This window comes from Pelobates fuscus, chromosome 11, assembly GCF_036172605.1.
Source record: "Pelobates fuscus isolate aPelFus1 chromosome 11, aPelFus1.pri, whole genome shotgun sequence".
Classification (NCBI taxonomy): Eukaryota; Metazoa; Chordata; class Amphibia; order Anura; family Pelobatidae; genus Pelobates; species Pelobates fuscus.
Genome location: NC_086327.1, coordinates 1,625,351 through 1,637,677, shown reverse-complemented (window position 1 = coordinate 1,637,677; position 12,327 = coordinate 1,625,351).

Here is a 12,327-nt window from a genome sequence, read left to right as displayed (position 1 = left end):
GCCCACCTCACCAAATTCATTCATACGTGGAAACGCTACATCGATGATGTGCTGGTGATATGGACAGGCTCCTTGTACTCGTTTGATGAATTTGTAGATCTTCTTAACAACAATGAAATTAAGCTCAAATTCACTAAAGAAGTGGGAAGACCCTCTCTGAATGTTTTAGACCTCACAATAACAGTCGATGAAAACAATTTCCTCCAAATTACACTCTTCAGAAAACGCACGGCTACAAATAGTTTGTTGCAATGGGAGAGCCATCATCCTAAACCCCTTAAGAGGGAAATACCAATAGGACAATAGGACAGTACCCCAGAGTATGCAGGAATTGCTCCACTATGGAGGATTTCAAGATAAAAGCAAAAGAACTGCGCATGCATTTTAAAGAACGAGGATACCCCAATCGCGGCTTAAAATCAGCTTACAAAACGGCTTTAGACATGGACAGGGAGAATATGCTTAAAGGACCACTTTAGGCACCCAGACCACTTCAGCTTAATGAAGTGGTCTGGGCGCCAGGTCCCTCTAGGATTAACCCTTTTTTTTTTATAAACATAGCAGTTTCAGAGAAACTGCTATGTTTATACTGAAGGTTAATCCAGCCTCCAAATCCTCTAGTGGCTGTCTCACTGACAGCCGCTAGAGGCGCTTGCGTGATTCTCACTGTGAAAATCACAGTGAGAGCACGCAAGCGTCCATAGGAAAGCATTGTAAATGCTTTCCTATGAGACCGGCTGAATGCGCGCACAGCTCCTGCCGCGCGTACGCATTCAGCCGAAAGGGAGGACCGAGGCGGAGAGGAGGAGGAGAGCTCCCCGCCCGGCGCTGGAATAAAGGTAAGTTTTAACCCTTTACTCTCCATCCAGCCCGGCGGGAGGGGTTCCCTGAGGGTGGGGGCACCCTCAGGGCACTATAGTGCCAGGAATACGAGTATGTTTTCTTGGCACTATAGTGGTCCTTTAAGAGTTTCCAGAAAGATCCAGAAAATAAGCAGATCAGATGCATTGCTGAGTTTGATCTAGGGCGGGAACCGGCAAAATCCATCCTTAACCGATTCTGCGATTCAGGACACACATCTGCACCAAGTACGAGCTCCCCATGCAGCATTAACAGCTAGAAGGGGTAAAAATGTATGGGACCTCCTGGTACCCAGCCACCTTCCGGGTAAAAAAAACGTCATACACATGGTTAAAAAATGTACTGACGGGAACTTATCAATGTGGTAAATGCATGGCTTGCAGATTTATCTCACGAGACTCCAAAGTGATTGAGGACACTGCTAAGAATATTAAAATGCCCGTAAGGTAAAACCACAGGAGTGGTGTATCTTCTTACTTGCTCACGTGGCACGAAATACGTGGGTAAGACCTTTAGACAGTTTAAATTACGTATTCTTGAACACATTTGAGCAGTAAGATATAGAAATGATACACCTATCTCAATGTAACGAGTATATACCCCTACACGCAGGATCCAGCCAAACAGAAGACAGCACAGAGGAGAGATACGTCTACCGGACCTTAGAGTGGCCGGACTCGACGTAATAGGAGAAGACAGAGTCAGGAACGATCCGAGGTCAAGGGCACAAAGAGACAGCGTAAATGAGAACTAGCCGGGGTCTGGTACACAGGAATCAGCAAGCCGGCAAACAGTACAGACAAGGATAAAGCGAAAACGAAGTCAGAATACAAAGCCAAGGTCAAAACGAAGAAACACAACTGAACACAACAAGCACTAAAGGGAACTGTAGCAGAAACCACGATAGGGCAAGGAACTAAGGGAAAAGGGTGAGTATAAGTAGCCTTCAAACTAATGTGATTGGCTCCTGTCACTTCCACACCCCCAACAGGTAAGTGTATGGGGTGATTGGCATGACAGGAGCCAATGGGAGCCTTTTTGCAATTTAGGCTCCCACTGTCTCTTTAAGAGCGCGCCCGAGACTCGCGGCGCGCTCTTAGCTGCAGGCGGGACACGTGACCGCATCTCGCGGTCACTGCCCGTCTTCCTGTTAGGAGAGTCGGAAGAGCCGCGCGCGGCTTGAAGAGAGGACCGCGGCCGGCCCCCGGATAAGGTAAGTACCGCTACACTCAAGACACCTATGGGGACATCATGCAGGTTGCTCACATGATCTGCGTTTTGCAGGGATTGAACATGTAAAACTGGATCAAAGAGGGGGAAATTTGTATCGACTCTTAAAACAAAGAGAGTCCTTTTGGATTTATAAACTCAAGAGATTGGCACCTTTGTGTTTAAATGAAGGATTCACATATACCCCATTCTTACAGTAACCAATACCTACAACTTGTAATTTACCTAGTATGTCAAATATCATTTTTATCCTATTAGTCTATCAAACCATCATTTTATACTATCATATGTACAGAGCAACTATCTCATTTTTAGTGCAGTTCCTAATTTCAATTCAATTTAATTTCTGATCAGTGATTAAGTTGTCTCCCCTCCCCGCCCCCCTTAATTTTTCCCCTCCTCCTGTTTTTTTATGAGGGGTTCTTTAACCCCTTAAGGACACATGACATGATTCCAGAAGTTTGGTCCTTAAGGGGTTAATTAATTAATTAGGATCATAATAACAGCAATGTTTGAATATATGCACTCTTTAACCTTATACTAGCTGAACAAATATTCTCTGGAATAGATTCAGGCGTATGGTTATGCTTGATTACGGTATTTCTAAAATTATCATCCTGGTAAGGACGTTCTATGCGGGGTTTATGGTCCCATACGAACACATTTTCTGTCCTTTAATTATTCCCTTATACCTATGGGATAGGTATTTTGGAGAAGGAGTCCCCTTATGCAGGAGTTTTGGGACATTTTTTACCGGCATAATTGAACATAAATACCAGATTAATACTTCTTGATATGTGTAATACACAGACATGATGCAATGTGGTCTGAAGAGGTAATTACCTCTAACACGCCCTGCTCATAGAGATTGGGCAATTTCCCCACAGGGGGCGTGTCCAAGGTTCTGGCGGGAACCTTTAACCCCTTAAGGACACATGACATGTGTGACATGTCATGATTCCCTTTTATTTCAGAAGTTTGGTCCTTAAGGGGTTAAAAATGGAAACCAGGGTGACGATTTTCATTAGACTCCTAGCATTACTTGTTTTTTTTCACGTGTTGCACATTGCACATGCACTTTAATTATAATACTGAGGATTAAATTTTTATTTGACACAATTAAGTTATTTAAAGTCATAGCGCACCTTATTTTTTTGCAGGGTACTGTAGTTGGACACGAACTTGCGATAGTACCCTGCGGTACCCAGGAACGCGAGGACTTGCGTCTTGGTGTGGGGGGTTGGCCACTTGGCGACTGCCTCTATTTCAGCGGGCTCTGGCTTCTGTTGGCCGCTTTCTACCCTGTGTCCTAGGTATTGAACTTCTGCCATCCCAATGTGGCACTTACTAGGTTTCAAGGTTAGTCCTGCCTCCCTAATACGGTCTAGTACGGCTCCTATGTGGGACAGGTGTTCGGTCCAGGAGTGGCTGAAAATGGCTATATCGTCTAGATAGGCGCAAGCGTACTTCTGAAACCCATCCAGTAGCCGATCCACGATCCTCTGAAAGGTAGCCGGGGCATTTTTCATCCCGAATGGCATGACCTTAAACTGGTACAGGCCAAACGGGGTGACAAACGCCGACTTGGGGATGGCGCCTTCGGCTAGCGGAATTTGCCAGGACAACCATTATACATAAAAGAATAGTCTTAAGTGCCACACTTGCTTTCTTTATGTTTTTCTGTCTGTTTAGAAGGAATAAGCCCCTTTTGGGTACTTGTAAGCAAAGATCTACTTAGGCAGCCTCAGTGAAATTAATGTGAGATACCATTGGAAGAGCTATATTTTAAGCCTTCAGAAGGGTCTATGAGGACTTTATTGGTCTCTCTTTAACAGTACTTTTCTCCATTGTTTTGACACCTCCCCCCTCTTTTATCTTTAGCATTTAGTAGACATACCACGTAACTTCATTCCAAGCAATATATTAAAGGTAATCCACAGTACCAGAGCATTGGTATACGTAGGCATAGTTTAATATAGTATTTCACTTTATTTTCATTACACTTTACTTTGCAGCTTTATCACAAGTGGGACTTCATTTAACTTTATCATGTTTCAGCTATATTCAGAAGTGTTGCTCCAAACTATTTTGGTTCCCAAAGGGAACATTTGTTTTGTTGTCCTATATATAGGGTTAGGCCCTTTAGTTTGGAGGACATATTCTTAAGGACCTTACCTAATCTATAATCCTTTTTTATTTCTTATCTTGGCCTCAATTTAATAAACTCTCGACATATTTTAGCTAAAGAAATCCCATAGACATTAATGGTTATAAATCATTTGGTACGTTTTTGTAACAGTATTGAATCATTTGGAAAGCATACGATTATAGAAAAAGACTTTTAAAACCTATTTTTTTGTACCTTGTGTTTTAAAGTTTAAGTTTGATCATTTCTGTGAACGCACATCCTGCTCACCCACAACATGTCTGCACTAACAGTAAGCATGACGGCATATGCGTCAGGAAGCCTGTGATGTGAGCTCTATGCTGTGACTGAAACCGCGTTGTTTACGGACAATAGTCAATGGGATTCATTTTATGCCAAAACAGTCATTTGGATCAGGCTTTACATTGTTTGAGACGGATTTCTGACCATCTACAAATATATATATAAATGATGATAAGCAACACCAGTGCCAGAGAACCGAGAAGGCTGCGGAAGTATATTCCATCTAATATGACTGGTTATCTAAATGGAAAAATCGCTTACATTTCCAATCACAATATAAATGACAGCAGTAATATCACGCACGTTAGATACAAGTCAGAGAATTCTAGCTGTTCAAATCACCAGCTGTTACAATTTCAAACACTAGAGGGCCCTGTAAGATCTTTTATCATTCACTAAAGAACTATTTCATGGCTACATTTATTTTCATGTCTCTAACCGCGGATATAATAAAATAAATAAAATGATTAATATTAATGACGATAAGATAAATTACACATTAACTCGATTTTATACCGGGAGATTTGGGGGACATTTTCTCTTTAAGTATATCTAGATAATATTTCCTATACCCAGAGATAAAGTAATAATGAAGAATATAAGGCCACGTGATATAGCCAATAAATACTGCCATGCAGACCGCCCTCTGGACGGATATTCTGTGGCTGAAATCTGTCTGTACATCACAGTTTTATATAAGATCATTAAACAAGTTCTAGAACCTGTGGGAGAGATCTCATTGTATCCCTTACCAGAAATGAAGGAAACCACACGCAAATGGTTTTAGTAAGTTGTAGCCACGTAGGGCAGTATAACGACTGGAATTAAAAGATGGTTGTGATGTTAGTTGTGAATGATTTTGCAAGCCTTTGCAGCGCCACCTGTTGGTTGCAACAATTATGTGCACTGCCTGAATGACAAGGCTGGTTAATTTGCATATCCAGGGAGATTTACATATTATGATTTATGCAGGCAGGGAGTGCATTTGTTTTTAGTCACTGTCTTCCCCACCCTTTATTATTATTAAATATTATGTTACAATGAGTGCATATTTGAATCTCCATATGATTTTGCTATATGTGTTGGAGTGAGTGTGTCGCTATATGCTTAATATAATGTGGATAGGGGTTAGTCCTGAGGGAAACTAAAGCAGCGTTTCTTAGTTTAATTGGGAACTGTGTGTTCTGCTTTGGTTAGGGATCCCAGTAACAGCGTGTATGGACGTATTGGCTGACTTAGGTGGTCCCTGATACCCGAGAACATGTTAAAGGGACACTATAGTCACCAAAACAACTTCAGCTTAACCCCTTAAAACCGAAGGGCGTACTATTACGCCCTATTCTAAGCGGCTCTAAACGCCGCAGGGCTTAGTAGTACGCCCTCCGCTTTTTTTTTACTTACCCGGTCGCCGGCGATCACGGTTGGGGGGACTCCCAGGGAGCCCCCCGGGGCACACCCGACGTCCTGCAGCCCCCCCGGCCATGTGAGAGTGAGGTCCTTGCGAGGACCTCACAATCACATGGCCGGGTTAGCTGCCTGCTGCACTGCCTGTAATGACAGTTAGTCCCCCTGCTGGCTGGAAATTAAATAAGTGTAAAAAAATATATATATCTACTTAGATCATATATATATATGCTATATATATGATCTAAGTATATATATATATATATATATATATATATATATACACATATACACACACAAACATACACTGTCTAGGTGTATTTTACTATTAATATATATATATATATATAATTTTATATATATATATATATATATTAATATCAAATTACACGTAGACTGATACTGATTAAATATATATATATAATTATTGTTATATATAATATAAAAATATATGTAAATACGTTAAAAAATAAAATAAAATAAATTATTTAACAAAATTAAAAACTATATAGATGTGTGTTATTTAGTTCTAACTGTATTGTGATATTAATATATATATATATATATATATATATATCAAAACACACGTAGAACGAAATATACATAAGCCACGAAATATACATAAGCTATATACATAAATATATACGTATATATATATATCACTATATATATATACCTATATATAAATAAAAATATAAAAAGAATTGTATATATACACATATATTAATTCTACACATATATTTATGTAATATTTTTACATAATTAGGTATCCTAATTAATTACAATTAGCGGGACCTGGCTGACAACCCATGCCGAACGTATAAGGAATTTAATTTGCTAGCACTATATTTAACCCTATAACTTTCCAAGACACCATAAAACCTGTACATGGGGGGTACTGTTTTACACGTGATATGTATATTTTATTGCAGTAAAAGCAAACAGTATTATGACATTGACAGTTAAAATGTCATGTAGAACTAAAAAAATAACAACATTTCTTATTTTCTCCCATGTTTTTCATATTAAATTATGTTTCATAGCTAAATATTTGATATTAAATAAAAGCCCTGTTTCCCCTGAATAAAATGATATATAATAAGGGGGGGTGCATTTAATATGAATGAGGTGAATTACGGTTGGACAGACATATCGCGCAAATGCCAGGTTTTGTTACGTTTTGTTTTGCTCACAACGTGTACATTTGGCTCAGTCCTTAAGGGGTTAATGAAGCAGTATTGGTGTATACATCATGCCTCTGCAATCTCAATGCTCAGTTCTCTGCCATTTAGGAGTTAAATCATTTTGTTTATGAACACTAGTCACACCTCCCTGCATGTGACTTGCACAGCCTTCCATAAACACTTCCTGTAAAGAGTCATCTAAAGTTTATCCTTTCTTTATTGCAAGTTCTATTTAATTTAGATTTTCTTATCCCCTGCTATATCACTAGCTTGCTAGACCCTGCAAGAGTCTGCTGTATGCGATTAAAGTTCAATTTACAGAGCAAGAGATAAAATTATTTAAGGTAAATTACATCTGATTGAAATTGAAACCAGTTTGTTTTTATGCAGGCTCTGTCAATCATAGCCAGGGGAGGCGTGGCTAGGGCTGCATAAACAGAAACAAAGTGATTTAACTCCTAAATGGCAGTGAATTGAGCAGTGAAACCTGAGAAGCATGATCTATAAACCAAAACTGCTTCAGTAAAGGACCACTATAGTGCCAGGAGAACAAACTCGTTTTCCTGGCACTATAGGGTCTTTAGGTCCCCCCACCCTCAGAGTCCCACTCCCGTTGGGCTGAAGGGGTTAAACACTTACCTTTCTATAGCGCCAGGCTCCCTCGGCGCTGGGGAACTCTCCTCCCTCTGCCGATGTCAGCGCCGTATGCACGGCAAGAGTTGCGCGCGCATTCAAACATCCCATACGAATGCATTACTCAATGTTTTCCTTTGGACGTCCAGCATCTTCTCACTGTGATTTTCAGACAGCCACTAGAGGCTGGATTAACCCTCAGTGAAACATAGCAGTTTCTCTGAAACTGCTATGTTTGCAGCTGCAGGGTTAACACTAGATGGAGCTGGCACCCAGACCACTTCATTGAGCTGAAGTGGTCTGGGTGCCTATAGTGGTCCTTTAAGCTAAAGTTGTTAAGGTGACTATAGTGTTCCTTTAAGAAAAGAGCTAGGCCTGAAAGCCATAAGTGTCTTTATAAAGGCAGTAGCTGGAGACAGTGTAGGCAGGATTGTCGATACCTGCCTGGGAGAGAAACAGAAGAGGCAAAGGGGGAAATACCTGCCTGAAAGGAGAGATCTGCAGACGGGTCTGGTATAAGAGGTCCTCATTGACCCAGTCAAGCTTTGGAGACTGGAGAAAGAATGAACCCATTGCACAACACGAAAGTATTGCACATGAAGATTTTTATTCACATAATGCATATCGGAAGAAAGTTTAAATTTAGTAAAGTGCAAACATGCAGGGGAATCATAACCACATCAATATAGGCAAATAAAGTGCTCATGGTCTTTACCCAGTGTAACAACAGATATACTGACCGAGCTGGAGGCCACGGCACCCCAACGTTTCCACACTGCGTCTTCCTCTTGGGGGCGATATGCATTATATGAATACAAATCTTCTTGTGGTGAGCTATGGGACTATTCTTTCTCTCTGTCAGGGATACAGTTATTTTTTCATGTAGCACCGGGCACTTTTATTACTGCATGAGTCACAAATGAACCCTTTACAGCTGAGCGCTTGCTATATTGTTTCTGCAGACTCGGCCTGAGGTGCTGCACAGGTAGCAGTGAGGAAGCTGACCTGGCAGTTCGAGGACAGGAGCTCCGCTACACTAAGGTTAGTGTTTGGCTATATTGGGTTACGTTTTGAAATTCACCTTCAATTCATTAAAATTTTGTAAGCAGAATATTCAAAAGGTAAATGGAATATCTAGCACATAAAATTAGGATTAAAAATAAAAGGATCTCTGTTAGCACTACAACCACTTCATCTTACTGAAGTGGTTATGGTGCAAAGACCCTCTTCCCGTGCCTTCCTGTTAAAAATGTTTAATTCTAGAGATTAATACCCCTTTTTTTCTGTGCAAATAGAAACATTACTATTGTGCCTCACCTGGTTAACTCCAGCTTCACTTTGAAGAGTCCTCAAGTTCCAAGCTTCATGTGTAAATTAGCACAGACAGGCATGGGGTGCAAGACGTCATTCTGCATTTCTACAGAGACCCTTAGCCAGGGCAAACAAGGCATTGGCCTAGGGAAGCACTTTCAGGAGGGGGCGCCAAAAAACGTTACCCCAAGCTCCAGGCAAATGCCTTGTTTGCCTCAAGTTCGGGGCTGTCCACCTTAGGGCCCCCCGAGGTGTTAAACTACTAATATTCTAGCCAGGGGGCAAGGGAGAGCTGTCCTCCGCTCTCGTTGCTCTCTCACGCTCCCTTCTGTGATGCCGGTAGATAGCATATAATGTCAACCCGGCCCCGGCATCACTAAGCGGTGGCCAAGGTTGCTGAGCAAGAAGACCTTGGTTCCCTCGCCGCCTCCATTTAGCGCAAGCAGCCCCAGCAGAGCCAGCCAGCCCAGCCAGCAGAGCCAGCAGAGGAACCCACCCAACAACTGTCAGGCAAAGGGTCCACTCCAGCTCTCCAAAGGTAGAGAGGCTGGGTGGATTTCAATTTAAAAAAAATATTAATAATTGGTGAGTGTATGACAAAATTTATGTGTGAATGTGTGTCTGACTGTAAGTGAATGTGTGTGTGTGTGTGTCTGTCAGTGTGAGTGTGTGTGTGTGTGACTGAATGAGTGAGTGTAGCTGTCAGTGTGTGTCTGTGAGTGAGTGAAAGTGTGTGTGTCGGTCAGTGAGGATGGGTGTGCCTGTGAGTGTGTGTCAGTCATTTTATGTGTATCTGAGAGTGTGTCTGTCAGTGAGTGGGTGTGTCAGTGAAAGTGTGTGTTGGTTAAACAGTGTGTGTGCCAATGACTGTGTATCTGTCAGTGAGTGTATATCAGTGCATGTATCAATGAGGGCCTGTGTCTGTCAGTGAAAAAAGTGGCCTTGACAGGGGCAAATTTAGATTTTGGGGGTGCCCGAATTTAGTCGTGCCTGGGGCAGCACAAATCCAAAATACACCACTGCTCTTAGCAACGATTTAAACACAGGCTGTGATCCAGAAGAACCAGTGACCAGAATCCAGTCTTCCGTACATTTATATCAACAAGAGTGGATCCACCCCCACCAAGAGCTTCAGCTCGATCCACCAGATCGAATACGTATTGTTTCCAAAAGCATCAAATATATCATTTCTATACTGTTAGTGAGATAAGATCTATCCTTTACAGATATCACACTTTTATTCTACTGACCCACAAATATCTCCTTCATTTAACGATTATCTGGTGGTCATTGCAATGGCCATGAGTGCCAGGCATTGAAGCCATGTGCGGTGGGCGCACGGCCCGGCGCGGTAAAGATGCAGTCTATGTGTTTATTCATTTGTATTATCTACAAGTCCTTACCCTGACATTTTTTACAATGCGGTCACCGTCAGTCGGCAATGATATCCAGGGTCTGAGATAATACAACCATCGCAGGAGCACCATGCAAACCCCTAACCTCAGACCCAGTAAAAAGCCCAGCTGAGACCTTTGTTAATCAGAGCGCAAGAGACAGAGTTTTGTGGCATTTTCTTCAAACCATCTGGTCACCTTTGATGCTTTGTGCCAAACTCCGAGGCCTGCAAAGCATCTGTTTCCTGTTGTTTGGATTTTTGGTTTGCAGAACAATTTCCTTTTTTTCCGACTGTTTTTTTTTTATTATCCTCATTTAATGGAAATAGGGATTTTGTCTTTTCTCCAAAGCAAATGTTAATCCGATTACAGCAGATATTTAGAAAATAATAGCCAATTATGATTCTGCCCCGAACGCTTTCTGATGCATCTATTGGTCCATTCCTCCCGCTACACTAAAGTACGCCTAGTTATTAATCTCCCTCAGAGATTTTTCTCCATCAAGGCCGCTGTGGCTTCCATGCATTTTGCAGTTTGATTAAAACGTTCTGTGATTCATTGTTTTAGTAGAAACATGAGAATGATTGATGTATGAAGAAGAAGTATTTGCTTTGAAAACAAATGTCAGGATGCAAATGATGCCGCAGGTGTCGTAACTGGTCTAATCACATATTTGCTGGTTATTAATATCATTTAGTATGAATGGGTCACAGATATATGATGTAGGTCAGGAAAGATAAATATTTCACGATATAAAGGAGCTAAACAAATAAGGAACGAAAGGCACTGGATACACAGAAAATCTTAATGAGTCAATCACACTCTGCGATGGCATGACTCATTTTATGACTGTTTACTCATCTACACGGAGATAGTGGCATTTCACATAATGCCTTTAATGAGCCGCAGTGCTTATGGTTATTGACTAAGGGGAGAGTTCAGGGAGCTGCAGTGCTTATGGTTATTGACTAAGGGGAGAGTTTGGGGAGCCGCAGTGGTTATGGTTATTGACTAAGGGGAGAGTTCGGGGAGCCACAGCGGTTATGGTTATTGACTAAGGGGAGAGTGGTTATGGTTATTAACTAAGGGGAGAGTTCGGGAAGCCGCAGTGGTTATGGTTATTGACTAAGAGGAGAGTTCGGGGAGCCGCAGTGGTTATGGTTATTGACTAAGAGGAGAGTTCGGGGAGCCGCAGTGGTTATGGTTATTGACTAATGGGAGAGTTTGGGGAAACGGCAGTGGTTATGGTTATTGACTAAGGGTAGAGTTCAGAAAGACGCAGTGGCTATGGTTATTCACTATGGGGGCGGCCGCAGTGGTTATGGTTACCCACTATGGGGGCCGCAGTGGTTATGGTTACTGGGGGCCGCAGTGGTTATGGTTACTGAGGGCCGCAGTGGTTGTGGTTACTGAGGGCCGCAGTGGTTATGGTTACTGAGGGCCGCAGTGGTTATGGTTACAGGGGGCCGCAGTGGTTATAGTTACTGAGGGCAGCAGTGGTTATGGTTACTCAGGGCCGCAGTGGTTGTGGTTACTGAGGGCCGCAGTGGTTATGGTTACTGAGGGCTGCAGTGGTTATGGTTACTGAGGGCTGCAGTGGTTATGGTTACTGGGGGCCGCAGTGGTTATGGTTACTGAGGGCCGCAGTGGTTATGGTTACTGAGGGCCGCAGTGGTTATGGTTACTCAGTGCCGCAGTGGTTATGGTTACTCAGTGCCGCAGTGGTTATGGTTACTCAGGGCCGCAGTTCTTATGGTTATTGGGGGCCGCAGTGGTTATGGTTACTGAGGGCTGCAGTGGTTATGGTTACTAAGGGCCGCAGTGGTTATGGTTACTAAGGGCCGCAGTGGTTATGGTTACT